Here is a 26,811-nt window from a genome sequence, read left to right as displayed (position 1 = left end):
AGTAGTGTGTCTTTCAGGACACACAGTGACTGTCTCGGAATCTCATATTTGAGTTGAACTGTAGCCCTTTACAGTAGCCATGAGTGACTGACTTGGAAAAAAAACCACAAAACACTGTAGCCACTTTGCAAGCTTCACGGGTCTCCTGGAAGCAGAATTTTCTGGTCCATCAGGGGTGTTGCTACTTTCTAGGCAGGCTCCAGGTCTCCCGCCACTGCGCGGTAGGGCTGCTACAGATTCGCGGGTGAGGGTGCCAGCTTGCATCTCGGGCGTGTCTCTCTAAGCTCCGTGCCGCCCGCTGCCTTCCCGCGCCTGGGCCACACAGTTGCCATGTCCCCTGCCATTCACTCGCTTTCATTTCGCCGGTCCCGTGAGATGAGCGTTTAACAGGGAACTTTCACATCCCCCAGCTGAAAACAAAATCCAAATCTCCCCCAGGCTTACATAGTCTCAAGACATAACGAACTATGTGGAAATTTTCAGAGTGACTTATGAGAAAAATCACAACGCAGACGCGACAAGCGCCCTCCTTCATTCACAGGAGAAACTGTACAGGCTCACACTCTAGTTCGTTTGTGTTTATCTGACACCCTAAAGGGAAACTGTACGCACAGGGTGCTTCACTACAAGGTTACAGTATATGGATAATCAACAACAACGTGACTTTGAAATAGATGTAAGTACAGAATATATTGATAAGATTCACAGACACTTGTCAACTGAAAAATGCCGCCCAGTTTAAGTCATTTGTTCTAAGAAGCTCACTCATTGTTTAATTAACTTTCTTATGTTTATCTTGAGGAGAAAGTTCTCCACCCCGACCCCAAAGTGCTGTACTCTGAATCCAGGCCTGCAGTGCTGGTCTCAAGTTCTCACTGTAGCACCTGTTTAAATCCAGAACCTAATAAATTCTGCAGCATGAGGGAAGAGCTAGAAGTTTATGCCATTTGGCATACAATGCTGTGAGTAGATTCAGAGAGCTAGGATATCAGTCAGTGTGACGTAACCTACTCAGTCACGCCTTCCTTACATATTCTGTGAGCGCTTCATTCATCTAACTTTATTTTTTCTCATTTACACTTACTGTTTCATACAAGTTATTGCGCTTGGAAGGGGAAAAAAAGAGAATGTGGCCTATCAATCCAACTAGTTTCTTCTTAATTATGCACATTTCAAGTTTTTTTTTTAATTAATAGATTAAAAAAAACCTTTTTAATTAAATATGTGGATTTTCAATGAAAGTGGTAGAAAAATTGCATTCAAACAAAAAAATAATGATAATTATTCGAGTCTTCTCTCCATATATTCTATGAGCAGAGTTACAAACTACAGATCATATTGGCAACTTATAATAAGAATTATAGGCTTGATTTAATAACACGAAAGTAAAAGTTTCTTAACTTTGGCTGCGGCCGTGGTGGTGAGAGTGTCACACCAACGGGAGGGAAGGCATTTGGGCAGTGTTGTCACGCTGGGACTGTCGTTAGAGGGCCTAGTGGTGCTCCAGCCAACATTTCAGTTGAATCTTGAGTATTTACTGCAGACATCTGAAATGACTTTAGAATAACTGTCACTACTATAGAGTTTCAACTTGTTATAATACTTAGTGGCACAAATGCATATTTTGATGAAGTTAGCCCCTTCACTTCAGCCAAATTACTCTCTTCTACATACCAAACAGAGGAGTAATCACTCATCTCTAAATTCAAAGAGAGTGTGTGTGTGTGTGTGTGTGTGTGTGTGTGTGTGTGTATGTGTGTGTGATGGTTCTGGAAAGCTACATACCAAACTCATAGCAGTAGTTATCTCTGGGGAAATGGAAAAAGAAAGGGTCTAGGGTTGGGTAGCAAAGATTTCAACCTTATTGGAAATAATTCAATTTTTTATAAAGAAAAGTTACTCATGAATATATTTAATTGCTGAATTAAAATTCTCAAGATTAGAACTAGTATTCAGTAAAAACTGAAGTTATGACTTCTCCAGAGACTTAAGCTGTGACCTTGGCGACTCTCCAGAATCTCCTCTATAAAACCACAAAATAATATGTTACGATGTGCATGGGTATACGAGGCATGTTGTCAATAAATACACATTATCAGAAGCATTTCATAGCATGCTATTAGTCATACTATTTCCAGGTTTAGTATTAACAGTATCTTAATTCTTCCCACCATAATAAGATCTCTTTCCCAACCTCAAGGTGGAGATTGTGAAGGTCACTGGCTCCTCCTATTAGGAGGGATCCAGACCCGGGACCTCTTTCAGGGAAGGGAATCCGGCCAGAAAGGGAGGGGCCTTTTAAGGCACATCCTAGCTGATAAAACAATTACTTAAAAAAAGTTCTACACAAAATAAATCATGTCAGAAAATGTTCTTAAGACAAACAAAACAAAACAAAACTGAAAACAAAAAGCAAAACAACTCGGTACCACCAGGTGTCACTATAACCCAAAGCGCCGCTGGTAGTTTCTCTTCATTTGGGAAGTAATGGATGTGACAAGCCAACAAACAACATCTCACAAGGCTTTCCATGTCTGTATATTATCATAGCTACTAAACTACAGTTGCTGAACTCTACATGTATCACTGCAAGCTTCACCTTTTAAAAACTTATAAACAGCGACAATGAATGCTAAATGATTTAAAATGCAGTAAGTAAGTGGACCTTTGGAGGTCAAGGATTTAATATTTTCAGTTTTGCCTTCTGAGAGGCAAGCTGAAGTCATGACTGTGCTGATCTGTCATTTGCCTGAGACAGATTTATTCAGGGAGCAAGTAAGTCCAGCCTACTGCCTAACACTTTTCTTATTCTCTACTTGATATGGGGTATGACTCTCAAAGTAGTAAAGAATAACAGTTGGAAATTCTCAGAGCTAATAAAATTAAGATGATGAATTATAATTTCAGTTTAGAGACATAATTTATTTTAATGACTACTCATGGTTTTAAACATCATTTTTTATACTTTTCATCACTTCTTAAGACATATGACCACTTAAAACAAAACTTATTACACTGTATTTTGGGTTTTAACGTACAGGCATTTCATTTCATTGTACTTACTATATTGTGCTTAGCAGATATTGTCTTTTTTTTTTTTTAACAAATTGAAGCTTTGTGGAGTCCTCTGTAGAGTAAATCTCTTAATGTCATTTTTCAACAGTATTTGCTCACTTTTTGTCTCCCCGTTGGGCTTCCCTGGTCCCCTAGAGAAGGGATAGGCTACAAATGTCAGTAATCTTGTGCTTCTTTGGTGGCTCAGATGGTAAAAAATCCACTTGCAATGCAGGAGACCTGGGTTCTATCCCTGGGTTGGGAAGATCCCCTGGAGAAGGGCATGGCAACCCACTCCAGTACTATTGCCTGGAGAATCCCCGTAGGCACAGGGGCCTGGTGGGCTGCAGTCCATGGGGTCACAAAGAGTCAGACACAACCGAGCTACTAAGCACATTATTGTCTCCCTATCACATTTTAGCCAGAGAAGGAAATGGCACCCTACTCCAATACTCTTGCCTGGAAAATCCCATGGATGGAGGAGCCTGTTAGGCTGCAGTCCATGGGACTGCTAAGAGTTGGATATGACTGAGCAACTTCACTTTCACTTTTCACTTTCATGCATTGGAGAAAGAAATGGCAACCTGCTCCATTGTTCTTGCCTGGAGAATCCCAGGGACGGGGGAGCCTGGTGGGCTACTGTCTATGGGGTCGCACAGAGATGGATACGACTGAAGCAACTTAGAAGCAGCAGCAGTACATTTTAGCCATTTCTCAGTGTTCCAAACTTTATTATTATTATATTTGTTATGGTGATCTGTGACTAGTGATCTTTGATGTTATGATTGCAAAAGATTACAATTCACTGAAGACTCAGAAGATGGTTATCACTTTTTAGCAATAAAATATTTTAAAATTAAGGTATGTACATTATTTGTAGACATAATGCTATTGTACACTTAATATACTACAGTACAGTGTAAATATAACTTTTATATAAACACTGGGAAGCTAACATATTCATATAACTTGCTTTATTTTGATTATTTACTTTATTGCAGTGCCCTGGAACAAAAGCTGCAATATCTCCAAGGTATGTCTGTTTATAGATGTTAATATATATGTTGCAATAATGGCACCAAGGATGGAGGGGAGGTAAATGGAATTATAGAGTTGTAAGATATCTATATCTATACCTTTATCTCTATACCTAATCTCCATGTATATATGTATATATACATATATGTCTCCAAAGTTAATTTGATAATAATTTAAGTCGATTGTGATAAATTAAAGAAGTGTATTATAATCCCTATAGTAATCATTAGAAGAATAATGCAAAGGAATATAGATATAACAAACCAACAGAATTAAAATATACTATACTATGAAATGTCTAACACAAAGAAGGCAGAAAGGGAACATGAAACGCAAGAGAGAAATAGAGAGCAAACAACAAAGGGCAGACCTAAATTCGACTATAACACTAATTACATTAAATGTAAATGCATCAAACATTAATCAAAAGGCTGATGTTTTGGGGCCAATCTATATTAAAAAAAAAAAAAAAGCTTCATTAGAAAAGACCCTGAAGCTGGGAAAGATTGAAGGCCGTAGGTAAGGGGGACAACAGAGGACAAGATGGTTGGATGGCATCACCGACTCAATGGACATGAGTTTGAGCAAGGTCCAGGAGATGGTGAAGGACAGAGAAGCCTGGCGTGCTGCAGTCCATGGGGTCGCAAAGCATTGGACATGACTGAGTGACTGAACAGGAACACCAGTATCAAAAAGTTAGACTCAACTATATGCTATCTGCAAGAGATACACTTTAAACATAAAAATACGAATATCTTGAAAGTAACAGGTTGGAAAAGATATGCAATATGAATAAGTAACGGCTTCCCAGGTGGCATAATGGTAAAGAATCTGCCTGCCATTGCAGGAAATGCAGGTTCAATCACTGGGTCAGGAAGAACCTCTGGAGGAGGAAATGGCAGCCCCTTCCAGTATCCTTGCCAGGAAAATCCCGGGGACAGAGGAGCCTGGCAGGCAGCTGTCTATGGGCTTGCAAAGTCAGACATGACTTAGCGACTGAGCGAGCATGCATGCATAAGTAAACTGCACTGGTTATATCAGGGTCAGACAAAACATTTAGAATTTAAGACAAGAAGTATTATTAAAGTCAAAGACATTTCATAATTATAAAAGAATCAGTACAGCAGGGACTTGTAACATTATAAACATATATGTATCTCATAATAGAACTGAAAAATACAGGAACCAAATCAGACTTCAAAGGAGGAAAGACAATTACAAATACAGTCAAGTCGATGACTTAAATATGCTTCCTTCAGTAACAGGACTAGCAGACAGAAAAATCAGTAATGGTAGAGTTGAACAACAGTATGAACCAAGTTGGTTTAATTCATGTTTATATACTTTACACTCCACAAAACAGCAGCAGCACTCACATTCTTTTCAAGCACAGACAGAATATCAATCAAAATACACTCTATGTTAAACCATAGAACAAGTTGCAATATAGTTAAAAGGACTGACTTTATATAGAACATATTCTCTGACCACAAATAAAGATAGTAACCAAGATAACTATAAAACTCTAAAAAATTGTACATTAAATGATATATATGTAAATAACCCACAAGTCATAAAAGAAGTGATAAGGGAAGCAAGAACGTATTTTGAACTGAATTAAAATAAAAACACAACATCAAAATTTGTGTAGTGCAGTGAAGACATGCTTAGAAGGAAATTAGAGCTTTAAATGCTCATATTTAAAAAGAGAAAAAAAGTCATTACTCTTAAATGAGCTTCCAAATTTCATAAGTCCAGTTCTTTTATATTTTGCTAGATGATGATGTTGAAGAAGTTACTGCCGGTTTTCAAATGTATTATGGTCGGGTATGTATTTCATATACTTCTGTGAATAACGGAGATGCATAGCAAAGAAGTATGTACTAAGTGCCTATCAAGTAACAAATAGTGCATTTAAATGAAACACATTTTTTCTTTTGAGATTCAGTGAGGTTTTCCAGAGTCACGGAGCTAGTGAGTGCTGTGACTTGGGTGAAGTTCAGACTTGAGTCTGCCTGACTTCAGAGCTCACACTCCCATTAGACAGCACGTTGCCTGAGTTCCTGATGGCTGTTCAACCTGTGGTCCACTGTGGATCCTGTGTTTCCTCTTGCTTAAGTTTTAATCTGCTCAGTCTATCTTCCGTTATGATACATTATTTGTTATTAAGTAGAGTTTCCTACACTTTATCCATTGTCAATTTATGGAAGATAGAGCAACTGCCTATCTTTGTCACTGTGCTGCCTTTGAGGCCATCAGGTCATGTGGACTGCATTCGCGTTTGCTCCATTATACTCCTCTAGATATGAAGTGCAGGCACTGCCTGATCATGACAACATGCTCTTATCGCTTAGGTGTGCTTTAGGAAACACATCTGGTACAACTTGTTTCCAGGTGTAACACCATCAGTTTCTGTTAACAGGGACTGCTGTAAATTCCCAGACAGTTAAAAAAAGAAAATGCATTTATTAAAAATTAATTTCACTAAATTACCTGAATAGGCCATGTCTTAAAATTGGTTCTGAGTTAACATAACTGATCAGACTTTAATAATGATAACTAACATGTTTGGATGCTTTCCAAGTTCCAAGCCCTGTGCTAAGTGTTAAGTACCTTACTGCTGTAAATAACCCAGATGGATGAGGAAACCAAGGCTTAAACTTGCTCAGAATTACACAGGAGTTTAGATCTACCCTCAGATTTACTTCTCTCAGCATCTTCATAAACATTCACATACTAGACAGAGAGAGTATGAAAAAATGGAAGTACACTCTTGTTCTTAAAGCTTTATATGAATATCCATTGACATTGGAAAAGCACCAGAGACTCAGATGTATCTGGAGACTTTATAGTCTCTTATAATTGCATGCTATGCTAGATGATATTTAAAATTAATTAGCTGAGGTGCATGCAATGTCCTTACCATTCCTTGCCTACTGGTATTTCAATGTTCAATAATGAAATTATTGATGAGCATAGAACTCCCCAAAGAATAAATTCAAATAATAAAATATAGAGGTCAACATTTTATAATCAAGAAATTCAAGTAAATTAATTTTCTGAGTTAGCATTTTGCAGCTACTAAATCAGCAACATTAAAACATATACACAGAGCTTCTCTGGTGACTCAGTGGTAAAGAATCTGCCTGACAATGCAGGAGACCCAGGTTCGATCCCTGGGTCAGAAAGATTCCCCTGGAGAAGGAAATAGCAATCCACTCCAGTATTCTTGCCTGGAGAATCCTGTGGACAGAGGAGCCTGGCGGGCCACTGTCCATGGGATTGCAAGGAGTTGGACACTGAGCATGCATGCATGCAAACATATATATCATATAGGCACAGCTGCAGCAGATCTGTTATACCCACATGTAGCTAAAAATCTGCTTTTTTCTTGGTGCTGTTGCTTAAGGGAATTTATTATGAGAAAGTGGTAGAACCAAAAACTGTATGAGAATACTAGTTGTCAAAATGAAAACAATTCAAACAGCAATTTGGTACATTACCATATCAACATAATGTAATCATTTAAGTGACTGAGTAAAAATAAAATACTGTTTAAATAGTTACGTGATTTTCATCTGCATAAAAATGAATAGGTACTACGAGATAATAACTAAAGGCAACACCTAAAATATTTGGGTGTGAAGAGTAGGATTAGGAATCATCTTTCTTTGAAGACATTTTGGTTCCTGTTTGGTCGATGCTTTAATAATATTTAAGAAGACAAAAAGGATACAAGAGCACCTTTGCATTCCCTGAGTCATACAGCAAATTCCTGTTGGCAATCTATTTTTCATATGGTAAATTTCCATGTTACTTTTTCCATACATCCAACCAAACCAGGGCTTTGTAACAAGGTGGGTGGAATGGCAAGGGAGGCGGGAGGGACATTCAGGAGAGAGGTGACATATGTGTACTTATGGCTGATTCATGTTGATGCTTGGCAGAAACTAATAATTCTGTAAAGCAATTATCTTTCAATTAAAAAGATTAATAAAAATAAAAATATAGCTAAATTTTAGCTATATTTTCTTCAACTAGAGATCACTTCAAGAAAATTAGAGATACTAAGGGAACATTTCATGCAAAGATGGGCATAATAAAGGACAGAAATGGTATGGACAGAAGATATTAAGAAGAGGCAGCAAGATTACACAGAAGAACTATACAAAAATGGTCTTCATGACCCAGATAACCATGATGGTGTGATTACTCACCTAGAACCAGACATCCTGGAATGCGAAGTAAAGTAGGCCTTAGGAAACATAAGTACCAACATAGCTAGTGGTGGTGACAGAATTCCAGTTGAGCCATTGCAAAGCCTAAAAGATGATGCTGTTAAAGTGCTGCACTCAATATGCCAGCAAATTTGGAAAACTCAGCAGTGGCCACAGGGCTGGAAAGGGTCAGTTTTCATTAAAATCCTAAAGAAGGGAAATTTCAAAAATGTTCATAGAAAGAAAGAAAGTGAAAGAATGAAAGTGAAGCTCAGTCGTGTCCAACTCTTTGCGACCCCACGGACTGTAGCTCCTCTGTCCATGGGATTCTCCAGGCAAGAATACTGGAGTGGGTTGCCATTTCCTTCTCCAGAGGATCTTCCCAACCCAGGGATTGAACCCAGGTCTCCTGCACTGCAGGCAGATGCTTTAACCTCTGAGCCACCAGGGAAGCCCTTAAAAAAAAAAATGTTCATACTACCGCATAATTGTACTCATTTCACACGCTAGTAAAGTAATGCTCAAAATTCTCCAAGCCAGGCTTCAACAGTATGTGAACCTTCAGATGTTCAAGCTGGATTTAGAAAAGGCAGAGGAACCACAGATCAAATTGCCAACATCTGTTGAATCATAGAAAAAGCAAGATAATTCCAGAACATCTACTTCTGCTTTATTGATTTGCCAAAGCCTTTGATTGTGTAAATCACAACAAAATGCGGAAAATTCTGAAAGAGTTGGGAATACAAGACCACCTCACCTGCCTCCTGAGAAATCTGTATTCAGGTCAAGAAGCAACAATTAGAACTGGACATGGTACAATAGACTGGTTCCAAATTGGGAAAGGAATACATAAGGCTGTATATTGTCACCCTACTTATTTATATGTATATGCGGAGTACATCATGAGAAACACTGGACTGGATGAAGAACAAAGTGAAATCAAGCACAAGCTGGAATCAAGACTGAAGGGAGAAATATCAACAACTTCAGATATCAAGAGGACACCACCCTTATGGCAGAAAGTGAAGAGGAACTAAAGAGCCTCTTGATGAAAGTGAAAGAGGAGAGTGAAAAAGCTGGCTTAAAACTCCACATCCAAAAACCTTAAGATCATGGCATCCTGTCCCATCACTTCATCAAAAATATATGGAGAAACAATGGAAACAAGTGATGGATTTTATTTTCTTGGGCTTCAAAATCACTGCAGATGGTGACTGCAACCATGAAATTAAAAGACTCTTGCTCCTTGGAAGAAAAGCTATGACCAATCTAGACATTGTATTAAAAAGCAGAGACATTACTTTGTCAACAAAGGTCCATCTGGTCAAGGCTATGGTTTTATCCAGTGGTCATCTGTGGATGTGAAAGTTGGACTGTGAAGAAAGCTGAGCACTGAAGAATTGATGCTTTTGAACTGTGGTGTTGGAGAAGACTCTTGAGAGTCCCTTGGACTGTAAGGAGATGCAACCAGTCCATCCTAAAGGAGATCAGTTCTGGGTGTTCATTGGAAGGACTGATGCTGAAGCTGAAACTCCAGTACTTTGGCCATCTGATGCAAAGAGCTGACTCACTGGAAAAGGCCCTGGTCCTGGGAAGGATTGAAGGCAGGAGGAGAAGGGGATAACAGAGGATGAGATGTTTGGATGGCATCACCGACTCGATAGACATGAGTTTGAGCAAGCTCCAGGATTTGAGGATGGACAGGGAAGCCTGGTGTGCTGCAGTCCATGGGGTCACAAACAGAAGGACATGATTGAGTAACTGAACTGATATTTTAATTTTAAATAACCAAAGTATAAAATAAGCTGCATATATTATAAAGAAGTCAAAAAAAGAAAAAAGAAAAGAAAAAGTACCTTTGCCTTACAATGGTCAAACTTAAATAAATAATGTAATGCTCTTTTTAGGTTGCTGATTATATTTAGTATAATCTGAAAAGGGAACATCTTCTATTTTAAGAAAACTTTTGAAAATTATTTCTTTTCAGCAGCACTGAGAGTGGTATTTTGCAATTTTTTTGCTGCTATTGTACATTAACATGACATAATTTTTTTCGAATAAAAAACAGAATCCAATAGAATTGGGCAAAAAGGAAAATGTATAGTAATTTTTAAGGCAAATTAGTTAAGATATTTTGGGGCTTTGTTCTATTTAGTACTTAATCTTTATGTCTTTCTAATTGCATTTATGCACATGGACTAAATTTATCACAGCTATTTTTTTCCATTATATTAAAATATATACCTTGAGAAAAACCACAATTCTAAAAGACACATGTATCCCAATGTTAATTGCAGCACTATTTACAATAGACAGGACATGGAAGCAACACAGACATCCATCAACAGATGAATGGATAAAGAAGATGTAGTACAAACACACAGTGGAATATTACTCAGCTATTAAAAGAACAAATTTGGGTCAGTTCTAGTGATGTGGGTTAATCCAGAGCCTGTTATACAGAGTGCAGTAAGTCAGAAAGAGAAAAACAAATATTGGATATTAGCAGAGAAGGCAATGGCAACCCATTCTGGTACTCTTGCCTGGAAAATCCCATGGATGGAGGAACCTGGTAGGCTGCAGTCCATGGGGTCGCTAACAGTCGGACACAACTGAGTGAATTCACTTTCACTTTTCACTTTCATACATTGGAGAAGGAAATGGCAACCCACTCCAGTGTTCTTGCCTGGAGGATCCCAGGGACGGGGGAGCCTGGTGGGCTGCTGTCTGTGGGGTCGCATACGGTTGGACATGACTGAAGCAACTTAGCAGCAGCAGCAGCAGAAGCAGCAGCAGCAATGCATATGTATGGAATCTAGAAAATGGTACTGATGAACCTGTTTGCAGGGAAGGAGTGGAGGTGCAGATGTAGAGAAGGGGCTTGTGGACACAGGTGGGGAGGGAGAGAGTGTAACAAATGGAGAAAGTAGCATCGACATGCATACACTCTCATATGTAAGGTGGATAGCTGGTGAGAAGCTGCTGTATAACACAGGGAGCCCAGCCTGTCACTCTGTGATGACCCAGAGGGGTAGGGAACTCAGGAAGGAGGGGATATGTGTCTAGTTGTGGCTGATTTGGGTTGTGATGCAGGGAAAAACCAACCCAAAATTGTGGAATAATCTTCCTCCAATTAAAAAACAACAACAAAAAAACCCTTGAACGTATGTTTCAGATAAAAAAAAATAAACTTAGGATAAAAAGTCTCACAATAAAAGAATGTTATCTTGTTAACCTTTTCAAACTCAAGCCTCATCCACTGTCTTTCTTCCCCACCAAGAAAATCTTTGAACAAAGATGAAATCCTATTACCTGGAAATTTATCTGAGAACTGTACATTTCCTTTCCAACTCAGCTAAAGGCTGAGGAGTTTTCAAGGGAAGCAAGGAAAATTTCAGACGCCCCAAGAGAAATCTGACTTGGCTCCACGGCTACTTGCTCAACCACCAATGCCTGAGCGTCTCCAAGAGCCATGTGTGGGGATGAAAGAAGACTGATTTATAAGCTTGAAAGACAAGTCCCTCCCCCATCTGTCCTCTCTCCAAAAGGGAGGAAAATAAAGCAGTACAAGGTTAATCTTGAGGAATGAGCGGCCACTGGAGAATTAGGCAAAAGAAATGAAAAGGAAAATGAGTTGGCCACGTCTTCGCCCTCTACATTAAAACTCTGTGAAGAAAAACTGAGCCCTTGATTGAAATGTAACCTTCAGATGAATCGTGGTTGATATTCTGGCCTTATTCACTCTGATAAGCAGGTGCTTGTTATAAAGTTTAATGCACTGCCCTTTATGTCCATTATACTTTCTCTATAAAGATATACCAATAAATATTTATAAGATTAACTTTTCTCTATTTGGAGGCATTTTAAGGAGTTGCCTAAAGAAACGCAGTCAGCAGATCTGGGTGTGGATCTTGGTTCCGTGTGCCACTTGTGTGACCCTGGGCAAGCTCTGAACTCCAACAGACTAAGCTCTAAAGCGGAGATGATGATCACAGCAGACCCCTCACTAAGATAAACCTTAAGGTTCTGAATGGTCAAAACTGGCACTTAGTTAAAAAACAACAACAACAATAACAACAACAACTGAAGGATTTACTATGTGACAGACACTGTTCTAAACCATAGGGGAGAATCAGTGAGCCCCTGATCTCAGGGTACGCACAGAGACAAAGACGAACAGTCAAGAAATCAGCACATAATGCAACAGGTCTGACAAATGCTTTGAGGAAATGCATAGCAGCGTAGGTGATCAGGTGGCTGGGATAACTATTTTAGGCAGAAGTGAAAGAAGAGAGTGAAAAAGTTTGCTTTAAGGTCAACATTCAGAAAACGAAGATCATGGCATCCGGTCCCATGACTTCATGGGAAATAGATGGGGAAACAGTGAAAACAGTGTCAGACTTTATTTTGGGGGCTCCAAAATCAGTGCAGATGGTGATTGCAGCCATGAAATTAAAAGATGCTTACTCCTTGAAAGGAAAGTTATGACCAACCTAGATAGCATATTCAAAAGCAGAGACATTACTATGCCAACAAAGGTCCGTCTAGTCAAGGCTATGGTTTTTCCAGTGGTCATGTATGGATGTGAGAGTTGGACTGTGAAGAAAGCTGAGCACCGAAGAATTGATGCTTTTGAACTATGGTGTTGGAGAAGACTCTTGAGAGTCCCTTGGACTGCAAGGAGATGCAACCAGTCCATCCTAAAGGAGATCAGTCCTGGGTGTTCATTGGAAGGATGCTAAAGCTGAAACTCCAATACTTTGGCCACCTCATGCAAAGAGTTGACTCATTGGAAAAGACTCTGATGCTGGGAGGGATTGGGGGCAGGAGGAGAAGGGGATGACTGCCGGGGGCCAGCGTGAGGAATTCCACCCATGGCAAAGGTCATGAGGAAGGAGGCTTGGCACACGCAAAGGCGTGATCAAGCCTCAGGAAACCCCCTGTTCCCGAGCATCTAACCCCAAAGCCAGAGTCTGTTTTATGCTCTCACCTACACCTCTGACTTTACGGGGGGCTCTCCCCCATAACCGTTTCTCTCGGAGAAGGAGTAAACGTGCAGCTCCAAGGCAATAAAAATTCCTGGGCATGACAAGAGTGTTTCAGCTTACAGATTCCTCTGAAGGTTATCTAGCCCACTTGTATAGGTTTGTCCGGCCACATGTGATTGCTTACAGCCTCCCAACCTGAGAGGCACGAGATGTTTTTAGACTTACTAAAGGCAAAATCTTTTGAGGAGTTAGAAATTATTAGTATAGTTGGTTAGGAATTATATTGGTGAAGGGTTTTTCATTTGTTGTGTCAATAATTGCTACTAATTCCCTGCTCTGGGTGGGACAAGGATGTCTCAGGTCAAACCTCTCTGCTGACAGACTAGCTTGTGTGACAGGATTATCCATACTGCTGCCACATGATTGTTTACTACCTCTCAACCATAAACAGCACAGAGTTTTGGAGTATTTTGAGAGTCTTAATTAGCATAGGACTTTTTCTTCTTGTTGAGTCAATGACTGCCGCCAGGCCTCTATATCCTTAGGCACCTGGGAATATATTAATCAATGTATTTGGAACATAGCAAAGGAAATATAGTAGTTTTTGATGTTAGCAATACTAGACTTTTTGAGTTAATGGATTTTCTCTTTTGTAATAGATCACTGTACTTTGTTATAAATCACTGTGTCCTTGCTATGTAAGAATGTAACTTTATCATATCTTAAGACTAAACAGATCTTAAGAGAAGCATTGGTGAAAGGATTTTCATTTGTTGGGCTGATGTTTGCTGCTAAATCTCCATGTTCCCTACACTTATAATGAATATAACTAACATATAGGAGAAATAAGTATTAACCTTTAAACATGTATGAGAAATAAGTATTAACCTTTAAGCATATAGGAGAAATAAGTATTAACCTTTAAGATTAATCATGTTAACCTTGGGTTAAATAAATTCCTTTTTTGATTGTAACTCACTACACCCTCACCCTATAGGAATGTAACTTTATTTGGAGGGTGGTGCCTGGTTTAAGAAAAAACACCCTTGGAAGAAATAAGTTTTTTGGTTATCAGAAAGAAAGCATCATAAAATGTCAGCAGGTCTCACTCATGGCCAGAAGATGATGTACCTTTTTTTATACATGTATGTGAAGCACCTGATTTTGACAAAGATCAGGACTGCTGACCCCCACGTGACTCTGTATTCATCCCTATGTGTAACAAAAGGTATATAAGCAAACCCCAAAATAAAGAAATCGGATCAGTTTCCGGAAAGACTGATTCCCCCATGTCGCTTCTTTCTTACTCCCGTTTTTCTGGCTGAATTCCCATCTGGAGCATGGATGCTATTCCACGTAATCCAAGTTATTCAGCCTCTTTTTCTCCACTAATCTTCCTACTACACTATCCATTTCTAATCTCTCTATATCTGTGATTAAATATGTATTTTTCCAAAGACGCCGACTCCATCCCCCCACCTTCGAATCACCCTGGATCCACCGGGGCTGGACCCCGGCAGATGACAGAGGATGAGATGGCTGGATGGCATCACTGACTCGATGGACACGAGTCTGAGTGAACTCTGGGAGTTGGTGATGGACAGGGAGGCCTGGTATGCTGTGATTCATGGGGTCGCAGAGTCGGACATGACTGAGCAACTGAACTGGGGCTTAGGTACGGCCTTTCTTACGAAAGTGACATTTGACCAGCAAAACGAGTAAAGCAAGAGAATAAGTCCCATGGAGCCCTGCTGGCACATATCTGCCTAATTTCATTTAGGCAAGTTTCTACATCTACGTGTGACACACATTTGTACAGGAAGCTGCTGTACAATCAGGGGATTGAAAGAAGCCTGAGAAGTCAGGAGACTAGCAGGAAAATGTATAAAGAGGAAAGAAAACAGCGATAGTGAGAAAAGGAAATATTTATTTTCCTTTGACCAACTGGGACGGTCTCATGTAGCTTCTGAGTTTGATTACAAACAATAGGACCCCAGGTGGAAGGCATGCTGAGCACCTGGGTGGGCTCCTGTAGGGGCTGAGCTCCAGAGGATGGATGAAAAGTGTAAGTTGCTGGGTCATATCAAACTCATTGCGACCCTCTGACTGTAGCCTGCCAGGCTTTTCTGTCCATGAGATTCTCCAGGCAGCACTGGAGTGGGTAGCCATGCCCTCCTCCAGGGGATCTTCCTGACCCAGGGATTGAACCCGAGCATTGTGCATTGCAGACAGACTCTGCCATCTGAACCATCGGGGAAGCCCAGAAGAGGGACGCATATTACTTTTATTTGCAGCCTTTTTTAGCAGGGTTACTAAACTTTACACCCAGGGTCAAGCTACCATGGAAAAGGAGAAAAGGAACTGAGTTACTGCTAATCAGGCTTATTATCTTCTGTTTCTCCACCTGCAGTCCTTTTGGAACGGTGCCTGGGGTATGATTAACTTTGAAATCTGTATAAGAGTCAGCCCAGGTGTAGCACACACCTAAACAAAGGAGAATTTTCAGAAAACAGTGATTCCAAGCCCTCGGGACAAACAGTGGGAGAGATGGGTATTGCTTAAGTAATTCTCTGAAAGCTCTCGGAAGAACATTAGACTTAGGCAACGTAGTAAAAAATCGATTCATTGTTCTGCTAGGTGTTCCCCCCCCCCCCCCCGCCGTGGCAAAAAAGTCAAAATCCTTATGTGGCAGTTCTAAGTTCAAAGACACTGACTTCAGATGACAGTGCCATTTGTACAGTATCTTAACCAGTGTGTGTGAAAGCTATCGCTGGCATGCACTTGAATTACCAGCATGAAAAATCTACTAATCCCAAATGTTTTAGAAAGCAATCTGCTGCACATTTCAGCTTCTGGGGCATTATGTGTTACATGGTTCAACTAGTTTCCCAATTTCTCTAGATTTTTTTTTCACAATATTATTAACTTGAAAAGCTTCCACATGTGCATGTGCTAGTGCCTAGCTCTGGTCTGTCGACCACTGACCACAGCTCCTCTGCCCACCCTCAGCACCTCTGACGGCGACTGAGCAGAAATGGCCATTTCTGGGGAGACAGGATGACATCTGGCTTGTGCACAGCTGTATCCTAAACTCTTAGCACAGGCTTCCGTTCAGAGCAACTGCTTAATAAATATTGATTAGATGAATAAAATGATGTCTGGGATCCTGTGTCTTAGGTACAGTTTATCTTTCATCTTCTCTGAGAAGGATCTAAGGGAGAAGACAGGCATGTATTGATGTGATATGGGTGTTGATTTTTACTTCCTCCCTTTCTGATAGGCTTACTGGACTGTAGACAGGCTAAGTCTACTTGACCAAGTCTCTCAAGATGTCCTTGCAGAGAAACCAAGTCTGGATCCTGACGCAGTCAACAAGAGTCATGACTGCTGAGCAGCTGTGCCCAGAGGGTTCAGTGATCAGCCAGTTACCAAGCTGGAGTAGAGGGTTGAGAGCCAGGCCTCACGGCTCTGCTTTATTTATTCATTTTCTAAGCAATGATTTTTAAAAATCTTTATCAGTAACTTCAACCAACCTTGAGAACAAAGACTTTCTCAATTTGACATACAATTCTAGAAGCCAGTAGCTATGCTGGATAACTGAATCAGGATCCAAAAAGGACTTAGATTAGTGCAATGGGCCAAATCTAACTTAACAATTTGGTAGTATTTCTAAGAAATTTCCTTTGGGGGAAATGTGGCATACTGCAGCTCTTGTGAAGTCTTAGGGATAATATATCTATTTAAATTCAGATAGTAGGCTGAACAAGTACCAGTGATGGCAAAAGAGCAATTCAAATGAAAAAGGAATGAGTTTTAATTCACCTTAAGCCCAACCTGAATAAAACTGATGACTGCCAAGAAAAGCGAATGTGATTTTAGTCAGTGTTAAGAGAACTGTGCTATCTTTAGAAACCAACAAAGTATTCATGGAGCTTCTATTCACATTGTTCTTAGTGCTGTGTGGGATAGAGAAGTATCAGGCATAAAATACCCACTTTTATAGCACATTCTAGAGGAAGTTTAGCAGTCAGAAGACAATGTAAGATACGGGATTTGACAGCCTATCAAGGAAATGATCCCTCAAACCCTCCAAACACCGAAAACTAAAAGCGAAAACAGAACAACTGGGGGCTTAAGGGGACTCAGCAGGCATAATCCACTGATGCTTAGAACCATTGCCCCAAATCATCAGAACCTGCCTCTGTAGAGGTCAAATCATAGCAATGCACCTTAGAAACTGTCTGTTTTGTTTAGTTTTCAATGGGATGCAATTCACATATCTGGAAAACTCAGTTATGAGGATCAGGCCACTCCTGAAGGGGGTCAAATAAATCAGATACCACCATATATAGTTAGCAGTTGAAGTAAAGCGGTCAATCCATGATGCTCGAGAGAAGAGGGGAACACACATGAGAAATCAGGGAAACAGAGGATCTCCCCCTGTGAGCCAGGCCAGCTCTGAGGATTCTGAGCTCAAGGCCTAACCAAAGACTGGGGAGTACTCATAGGAGGAGGGAGAAAACAGCTGCTTTTAGAAAAGTCAAGCATGCAATTGACCAAAATACCCCAAAGCGGCACATAGTGTCACATTACTTTTTACAGCGACGGCATACCACACACTCAGGAAGTCCCAGCACAAAGTATTCTCCCTCCTTGGTGCCTACATGAGAACTTTTCATTTAAGGCTGGAGAAAGTCATGCCAACAGGTAAATATCTGCTTCTCCAAGCATATGGCCTCTGCCCTCCACTGGCCTTGGAGCTGCCCAGGGTCAGCTTTCTGTGCTGGCAGCAGCTTTTCCAGATGTCCCCATGCCCCTATCTCCACTCCTCTCAGGCGTGCCCTACCCACCCCACCTCATGAAGTACCTGCTGTCCTCGCGTGACAGCATCCCAGCTCACAGTTGTGCCTGTCCGTCTTTGTCCACAGAGACCCCTCTCCTGTTCCAGGCTGGTTCCTTCATCCCTTTGCAGCGCTAATGCTGTGGACCGCCCTCCCGGAACCCGCTGCTCCTGACACCTCCAGGCCCTTTCCAGCATTTCCCTCTGCCCATTAACTGCCCACCCCTCGATTCTGTCCATGGTCCTGCTCTCACATTTCCTTAGCCACCGGATCCACTGGCTACCCTTTGTGATCCGGCTCTGTTCTCCACCTCTCCATCCTCTGCACAACCTCTTTATCTTTCTGGTGTGTCTGCTCTACTGGCCCACTTGCCCAGGGCCTGTTTGTCTTTCAGTATGTTCACAATTTTTGGAACTGATTCTTGGTTCTTGTGCATGCTAAGCTGGTTCAGTCCTGTCCGACTCTTTGCGACCCTATGGAGTAGCCCTCTAGGCTCCCCTGTCCATGGGAGTCTCCAGGAAAGAATACTGAAATGGGTTGCCATGGCCTCCTCCAGGGGCTCTTCCCACCCCAGGGACAGAACCCGCATCTCTTCTGTCTCCTGCGCTGGCAAGCGGGTTCTTTACTGCTAGTGCCACCTGGGAAGCCCTGTTTCCTGGCCCTTACCCTAAGCTAAATAGACCTCTGTGTGCACCTTCTCCTGAAACTCCCAATGGACCTTTTACCCTAGGTCCTCTCCTGCAATCACTGCTTTCTGTGTTTTATCCTCTTTTAAATAGCCAAATCTTTGAAACAAGAGACTGCATTGTTCTTTTCCATATCTCTGCATGGCAAGGGCTCAAAAATCACCTATTGAGTGGATAAACTTTATCTGTGCAAAATATGATGCCAATAATGAGGTCCTTGACTCAGAAGCTACCCAAATGTTGTCTGGATGACCAATTTTGGGGGCTGCCACTGTAGGGATGAGGAAGAGTCTGTGATGTTACAATGATTTTGCACCAAGCAAATATTCTTCAAATTCCTTTTTTTTTCCCGAAGACTAGAAATTAACAAAGTTTACGCAACCCACTCCAGTGTTCTTGCCTGGAGAATCCCAGGAATGGTGGAGCCTGATGGGCTGCCATCTATGGGGTCGCACAGAGTCGGACATGACTAAAGCGACTTAGCAGCAGCAGCAGCAGCAGACTGTACAACAAACTAAAAAGTACATTGGTGGTATTATTTTGCCCTTGTTTTCCTCAGCAGACATAAACACTTCTGTGTAACGATTGCTCTGTGTTACAGTGGCAAGGGTCATCGGCTGATGAACACTTAGACCATCCTTGTATCCTAGACTTGTACACCTAGCGGGTCTCGTTCCTCAGCAAATGGTCTCTAGCTTTCTTCTGTGACTGCTAATCAACCACTGGAGCCCACCTGACACGTGTGCTAAATCTAGGAAACTCGGGTCATCAGCAGCTCCCCTGGAGCCCTCATGTAGTTAGAAGCAAACAGGGAATGATGACAAGAACATCTTTTCCTCTACTTTGTGCAATTTTTATTTTTAACATAAAGCTCTTAGTGCTAAAGCTTTAAAAAGTACCAGGTCTTATGGCGAGTGTGTGAAAGAAAATCACTTCATAGTTTCTGGCACGACTGGAGACATTCAAAGAGCTCTGGATGTTGAATGAAATCACAGTTTTAAACCTTCCTGAGAGACAGTTATTTCCTCACTAATTCCCCTTAAGCAAAATATTTAAGATTAGTATGAAGTTAAGAGTCTACAGCTTTTTCTTCTGAGGATTACCTTTCATGGAAAAGATCAAATGAAAAAATAATTATCCCACAAAGTCCAATAAAAGAGACAAATCCTCCCAGCAAATCCAGAGATAACATTACCCTTAAATACCCTCCACTTATTGGGGGGAGGGAAAAAAAAAACTTCCTTAGATCCATTCAAATATAAAAACATTCTTTACTACATTGAATTTTATAAAATCCCATTGTTAAATACTTCCTCTCAGGCTCCTGCCAATGGGAGGATTACGGCCGAAACAGACAAGGAATCTGTGACCTCCTCCTCCTCCCCTGATGAACATCAGGGCTCCAGTCTGGCACACGTACAGATCTATTTTCTACAAAGGATGCAGCTTTTCAGAGATGTGAAGGGTCTGGAATGAGAACACTGGCCCTCATCAACCCACTTCCTGTATTGGAAGGGAGTCTCCCAAATAGTCCTCAAAAGGAAACGCTAGGATGAAGTCACCCGTGCTTAGCGAAGTAACAGTAGCCTGGTGAAGGGCTCGTTTCAGAAGGGACCCAAGGCTCAGCAGTGAGACCTAGGGTTCACTGGGCCTTTTCATAATGCAATTTTAGATAAATATTTATACAGATGCACACACGTATTTATTTGTTCTGCTTCAGTGGGACCCATCCAAGTGCTGGTTTTAAAATATAAACAGTGGGAAACTGCTGTAGTAATGACTAGCAAAAGACAGCAATTATTTGCAAGAGTTGAAAACAGTTCATCTAATAAAAAGTGGGAATGCTGTGTGGGAGAAAGAGGAGTGAAATTCTCTAGCAAGTGAGGCCCCCTGGAATTTAATAATTCACTTGGGCAATCATATTTGTTTAGTCAGCAGGCCAGAGTTCTTGCTGGGCTGCACAATGCCAGGGATGGTCTTCATGTAAAACACCCAGCATGTTAAGAGAGCAACCGTTTCTAGCCAAGCTGCATAAATACACTCAGGGCAGCTCTTCTGGATATATACAAATTATTACATATCTCTGAGCATGTATGTAAATCCAGAAAGGACTCTGGTTAGTCAGAGATTAATTTGGCTGAGATGGTATCAGTTTATTTGAAAGTGGGTTATAAAGCACTATTTCAGAAGTGGCTTCTATGTCAGCAGACAGCTATGCTCCAGTTATATACTAAGATAGTCTCCAGGCTATATTTTTAACATCTCCTTAGTAATATAAACAGAGACTAGGACAAGGAAAACTCTCTTTTTGTGAAATAATGTTTGGACACTTCAAGAATATTCTCCTCAGCACCGTTCATTGAGATTAACTTTCTTTTTCAAAGCTGAAGAGGTGCAGAAGTTGAGAGGGTACAGAGTATGCATATATTGCTATTGTATTAAAAATAGATAGGTATAGCTGATGACCAGAATAGTATAATGGGGGCTTCCCTGGTGGCTCAGAGGTAAAGAATCTGCATGAAATGTGGGTTTGATCCCTGGGTGGAGAAGATCCCATGGAGAAGGAAATGGCAACCCACTCCGGTATTCTTGCCTAGAAAAATTCATGAGGTTGAAAAGAGTCAGATACGACTGAGCACAAAGAGTCAGACACAACTTAGCATGCATGCACCCATAATATAATTAGATTAGTGCAACTCCTATTATGCAAACAGCTCAAATTTATAAGTAACGACTGGCCACCTATGGAAGGTCCATAAAGAAGGGCCTGCAAAGAAATGGAAGGTCTAAAAAGCCGCGGCTGCCCATACGTGTGCTCACCTACTAGCACGTCTAGCACTATTGTCACTGACTTCCTGTGCTTACTCAAGGCTCTCTTATGTCTGACTCTTAAACATCATTTAGGTATCATTATTACTTTTTTTCCCCTCCAAACCTCACAGCTTGTGGGATTTTAGTTCCTAGACCAGGGATTGAACCTGGGCCCTTGGCAGTGAGAGCCCAGACAACCAACCATTGAATAACCAGGTAATTCCCTTAAACACCACTTAGTTGGTTAACACTTCACCAGGATGAACTCTGTATTAATTATCTTGGTAACCCAGAAACCACAGTCCCGGTCAAGGGCCCCACCTGGAAGGCGGGAAAGTTAGTGTCTGGGTATAACTTGATGGATGGGCTTCCCTTGTGGCTCAACTGGTAAAGAATCTGCCCACAGTATGGGAGAGCTGGGTTCCATCTCTGTATGGGACGATCTCCTGGAGAAGGGAAAGGCTACTCACTCCCGTATTCTGGCCTGGAGAATTCCATGGACTGTAGAGTCCATGGGGTCGCAAAGAGTAGGACAGGACTGAGTGACTTTCACTTTCATAACTTGATGGATAATGGTGGTGGTGGTTTAGTTGCTAAATCATGTCTGACTCTTGTGGCTCCTTGGACTGTAGCCTGCCAGGCTCCTCTGTCCATGGGGATTCTCCAGGCCAGAATACTGGAGTGGGTAGCCTTTCCCTTCTCCAGGGGATCTTCCCGACCCGGGAATTGAACCCAGGTCTCCTGCATTGCAGGAGATTCTTTACTGACTGAGCTACAAGGGAAGCCCTGATGGATAATAATTTTTCCTTAATTAAAAAAAAAAAAAAAACAACCTTTTAAAGGAAAAGATGACTATTTCCCATCTAGGATCCTCACAGTCCTTGCTGAAGAAGGCAGCTGTGATACAGAAAAATTCCATCTTCTGTGGCTCCTTCTGCCCAAACAGCCTCTCCCTTCTGCAGCCTGCCTGACCCAGACCTTAGCGTCTCCCTCCTGGAGGAAGAGCGGCTCAGGTCACAGGGGCATCCAAGCATCCCGGGTGGAGTGGACACCAAGTTCCGCGGACAATGTGGCCGAGGGCCTCGTGGAACAGAATGTGTAATTCCACTTAACAGCTGCGGAAACTTATTAACTATGCTGGCCCGAATGATTCTTCCAACCACAGAAAGAAAGAGAAACGGCGGCCTATTTACAGATGCAGTGGGAGCCGGCCTTATTTTCTAGCTTTCAAGGGAAACAAAACATTTCTGCATAATAACTTCATCCTATAATTCAACGCTATTTAAAAGCAAAGCTTGCCATGAACTGCAGAGAGAGATCTTTGCTCCCCGGTTTTAAGCCCCGTTGCAGGGCTACTGAAGGCAGGACCCCGGGTGCCTGGAATCCACGGAGGCGAGGCGAGGCACAGCCCCGCACTCTCCTGACCCAGACTACCTCCCCAGACACAGGCCACACTCCTTGTCCTCGGCTTCCGGAAAAGTAGAGCTCAGGTGACCTTTGCAATCCTCCCAGCTTCAACCAGCTGTTCTTTCTTAGGCGATGGTCAGCACTTTTTAATCTGACGTTAGGGGGCCTGCAGCTTCCCGAGTGACCTTGAACAGGTCACCGAGCCATGCAGTGCCTTCACCTGTAAGTTTATGACAGCACGGACCTCGTGGGCTCCTGCCAGGATTAAAGTGTGAGTCAGTAAAAGCACCTAGAACAGAGCCTGGCGCAGGGCACACGATAGACAAATGCCAACCAGCAGGTCACTGTTACTGAGGCTACTCAGGGCAACACACACCACTACTGTTTATTTCACTTGTATGTTACCAGCTCCACCTGAGTAAACATTGTTGGAGGGCACGTATCAGCACCCCAGACGGAGAAGCAGGATTCATGCCAGTGCCCTTTCTCCTCTCCCACTTGTGGGGCCCCGCCCAGACACACAGGTAGAGATGAGACACTGTTGTGGCTCCACCCGGCAAACACAAGTAGAGGCTGGTTGCTGCTGCGCTGGGCACTGGGTTCAGTTGAGGATGCAGGAAGACAGAGTGATAGTCTTTGCCCCATTGGACAGATTTTCTTGTGGATATTCCTCCTCCTGAGACTAAGTGCTAAGGGGTGCTCTGGGAGGGGCCCCTATTTTTATTTCTCTTCCACATTCTCAGATGCTCTCTTCTTCAGGACCCCTCACACACAGAACGGCCCCATGCAGGGCTTAGACTGAATAAAAGAGATGACTCCTTGGTGTAGCCTGGTTCATTACCATTCTCTATTAGGGTTGTAGGGAATGTTCTACCTTGTGACATTATTCCATTTGCTTTCCTTTTAATTAGCAAGTTTAGTTGACCCCTAAACTATGCAGTCAGAGAAGGCAATGGCAACCCACTCCAGTGTTCTTGCCTGGAGAATCCCAGGGACGGGGGAGCCTGGTGGGCTGCCATCTATGGGGTCGCACAGAGTCGGACACGACTGAAGTGACTTAGCAGTAGCAGCAGCAGCAAACAATGCAGTGGTTAGGGGCTCCATACAATCAAAAATCCACAAGTCAGTTCTGACTTCCCCTGAAACTTCCCCAGTGGATCAGTAGTAGAGAATCTGTCTGCATGGCAGGAGATGTGCCGGGGACCCAGTTTCAGTCCCTGGGTTGGGAAGATCCCCTAGAAAAGGAAATGGCAACTCACTCCAGTATTCTTGCCTGGAAAATCCCATGGACAGAGGAGCTTGGCAGGCTACAGCCCATGGGGCAGCAAGAGTCAGACATGACTCAGAGACTAAACAACAACAACCAAAAAAACTGAACTACTAATAGCCTTACTGATAACATAAACAACACATATTTTGTATATTACATGTATTATTGTATTCTTACAATAAAGTAAGCTTAGAGACAAGAAAATGCTATTAAAACCATGAAATAAAATTATTTACAGTGTTGTACTGTATTTATTGATATTGTAAATTTACATTGTCTGTTTATAAGATAGGACTTCCCTGATAATTCAGTTGGTAAAGAGTCCACCTGCAATGCAGGAGACCCCAGTTTAATTCCCGGGTTGGGCAGATCCACTGGAGAAGGGATAGGCTATCCATTCCAGAGTTCTTGGGCTTCCCTTGTGGCTCAGCTGTAAAGAATCCACCTGCAGTGAGGGTGACCTGGGTTCGATCACTGGGTTGTGAAGATCCCCTGGAGAAGGGAAACGCTACCCTCTCCAGTATTCTGGCCTGGAGAATTCCATGGACTATATAGTCCATGGGGTCAGAAACAGTATAAGATGAATCATTTGTCAATACCAACATCAATATTGTCTTATATGATATGAAACCCTGCAGATGTTACATGTATTACTACATCCAGACATCAAAAATGAAAAGCTAATGTGCTCAATTGCTTCAGTCATGTCCAACTCTTTGTGACCCTATGGGCTGTAGACCCTCCAAGCTTCTCTGTCCATGGGATCCTCTAGGCAAGAATACTGAAGTAGTATTATTTACACGAATAAAGATTCATGCATTGACAACAATGAAGCAGCAATATGTTATATGGTAGTCTTGTGTAATCAATATGACTGCTTCAGTAGCTTACCTTATACACTTATAAATGAAATTTCATTAAAATTTTATGACAAACAGTATTACAGTCATATCCATAATACAATATTGGAAACTTAAAAAACAACTTACCTGTGATGATAGGCTGATATACAGTTTTTCCAATCATGAGAGAGGCACACTGTATAGTAATGGAATTCCTTGAAAGCAGAATTATAAGGCAGTAAGAAAACTAACACATTGTTAGTTTTATATTAAATATCACTCACCTTATGCCTATGTAAGGATGGGTTGTCCACTTCAGTACACGATGTGCTACACAATCAAAGACGGTGCTGATGACACGAAAATGTCTATACAGTTCCTGTTGCACAGTCCTTAGACTTCCACATGAAGACACTCACATGTATTCAACAGATGAGTCTATCAACTGTGCAATAAGATGATGACTGACTACTCATTAAGTGGACGTGGATCATCATAGAGGCCTTCGTCCTCAGTGTCTTCACAACGAGTGGGCTGAGGACGAAGAGGAGGTTCTTGCTGCCTCAGGGGTGGAGGCGGAGGTGGAAGGGCAGGCACACTCGGCACGACTTTACATAAATACATCGTAATTTCTATTTTGCTTTCCACATTTCTCCAAAAATCTTTTTAAACAGTACCAATCTTTATTCCAGTGTCTGCCTAGTTTTCAGTGCCCACATCACAGAAGGGCCCCTGCTGTAACATAAGTGAAACATATCACGTTCATACTCAGTCGTGTCTGACTCTTTGCGACCCCATGGACTGTAGCCCCCCAGGCTCCTCTGTCCATGGGATTCTGCAGGCAAGAATACTGGAGTGGGTTGCCATTTCCTCCTCCAGGATATCTTCCTGACCCACGGATCAAACCCACATCTCCCGTGTCTCTGCATTGCAGGTAAGAGTCTGCATCCCCTGAGCCATCAGGGAAGCCCCAGGAGAAGTGAAAGGCATTTTAAATAATCAGAACCCTTCTGCCAGGTCTTCTGATGTCAGTTTGTTTTCTGGTGCTGCTTCTTGCTCATCACCTGGCACTGGTTGGAAGCACTTGTCTCCATCAGGTTATGTTCTGTTAATTCCTCGGGTGGGGTGTCTATTAGCTCTTGAATTCCTCCAAAGTGCATACCTTGATACCCTTCACACACACCTCGCCCCACCCCTGACCTTTTCCTCCATATCCACAGCCTCCTTTATGATTGCCTTGATTGGCGCAGTGGTAAATCCCGTGAAGTCATGCGCAACATCTGGACAGTTTTCTCCAGTAGGAATGTATTGTTTTCAGCTTGATGGCCTTCATGGCTTTTTCTATAATAAGGATGCCATCTTCAGTGGCGAGATCCTTCCAGACTCTTACGATATTCCATTGGGGGTTCTATTGCACAGTGTTGATAATTCTTTCCATTGAGTACCATGTGCAATGAGCTTTAAAGGTCTTTATGACCTCTTGATCTAGAGGCTGAATTAGAGTTGTATTTTGGGAGCAAGTGGATTATTTTGGCACCTTCAGTGTTGAAGTCATGGGGTTCTAGGCGTCCAGAGGCATTGCCCAATATCAAAAGGACTTAAAAGGCAGTCTCTTACTGGCAAGGTGCTTCCTGACTTCACAGACAAAGCATCAATG

At 41.9% G+C, this 26,811-nt stretch overlaps 1 long non-coding RNA gene across 1 annotated transcript; it reads right to left on the bottom strand.

Moving 5' to 3' along the window:
* Window positions 1-5,396: 5,396 nt before the first annotated feature.
* Window positions 5,397-26,450, bottom strand: LOC138445576 (uncharacterized). The gene is made up of 2 exons (XR_011258928.1): window positions 25,439-26,450; window positions 5,397-6,520 (listed from the first exon to the last, which is right to left on the bottom strand). It is a non-coding gene; the product is annotated as an uncharacterized lncRNA (long non-coding RNA).
* Window positions 26,451-26,811: the final 361 nt, after the last annotated feature.

Source organism: Ovis canadensis, chromosome 9 (assembly GCF_042477335.2).
Source record: "Ovis canadensis isolate MfBH-ARS-UI-01 breed Bighorn chromosome 9, ARS-UI_OviCan_v2, whole genome shotgun sequence".
Lineage (NCBI taxonomy): Eukaryota > Metazoa > Chordata > Mammalia > Artiodactyla > Bovidae > Ovis > Ovis canadensis.
The sequence above is the reverse complement of the archived record's forward strand: the minus strand, read 5'-3'. Positions and strand labels throughout refer to the sequence as shown.